This window comes from Egretta garzetta, unplaced genomic scaffold, assembly GCF_000687185.1.
Source record: "Egretta garzetta isolate BGI_Z169 unplaced genomic scaffold, ASM68718v1 scaffold357, whole genome shotgun sequence".
Lineage (NCBI taxonomy): Eukaryota > Metazoa > Chordata > Aves > Pelecaniformes > Ardeidae > Egretta > Egretta garzetta.
In genome coordinates, this window is record NW_009260335.1 from 427,151 (window position 1) to 428,232 (window position 1,082).

The window sequence follows — 1,082 nt, forward strand, 5'->3', positions numbered from 1 at the left end:
CCATTTTATTGTATATCTTCCACTCTTCCCCACCTAAAATTAAACAATATTTTCTGTAAAGAACCCCAACACTAGAAAACAGAGAAATATTGTTATATAGTATTATCAAATACAGAAATATTCCTATGGCAAATGAATAACATTTTATTAATTTCTTGGACATTTCTCTATAGACATATCATATTCAAACTATTGCATATTTAATGGATTATTATTGATGAATGCTCAAGCCTCTATGACAAGATAATTTACACAGTTCTTTCATGATGTAGTTTTCAGAAATAAAAATATTTTTCCCTTTGTATTTTTAAAATAGAAGAAACTCTTACTTACTGTCTTCTGAAACAAGCAAACAAACAAAAACCCCCACCAAACCAAGAGCTTCAGCAAGATATATTCATGCTCTCCCTCATTCAAAATGTGTGTATAATTTTCTGTTCATTTTTAATTCTCATTTTTCCCATATATTATAAAACACTCCAATTTGATATTATCTCTATATTACAGCTATAGATTCTATATTCTATATTCTGCAGCTAACATAGAAGAACCACATGAAAAGAAAATAGTTATTTGAATTAATGAGTGACTGATCGAAAGAAAATATCCAGGTAATATGCTAGCTGCAAGATCATCTAAGCCACTGAAGAAATTATTCAGAAATAGCAGCCTGGAATTTCTCATCCGCATTTAATATCAATTCTGTAAGATAAAATTACAATTAAATTGAAATGGGAGAATACAAAAGGAAAATATTTAACTTTGCTTGGACATAGGGAAAACAGATGTTAAAAACTTTAATAGACAGAGATTATAGTTCTATCAAAGTCATTTTTTTTTTTAGGGTAACTGTAAGGATGTCTAGGCATTCCTATACTTTGGGAAATAATTCAGCACCTAATCATGAAATTAATCTGAGGGTTTGTGTATTCAGACAAATATTTGGCAATTGCTCTACTTCGTACAAAAACCATTATTCATGAAAGAACAGAATACTAATTCTTCCTTATTAGTTATTCATTATTTATAATTTTGTGTTTGTTATTCTATTTTATATGTTTCAATCATTTTCTGAGATTTTC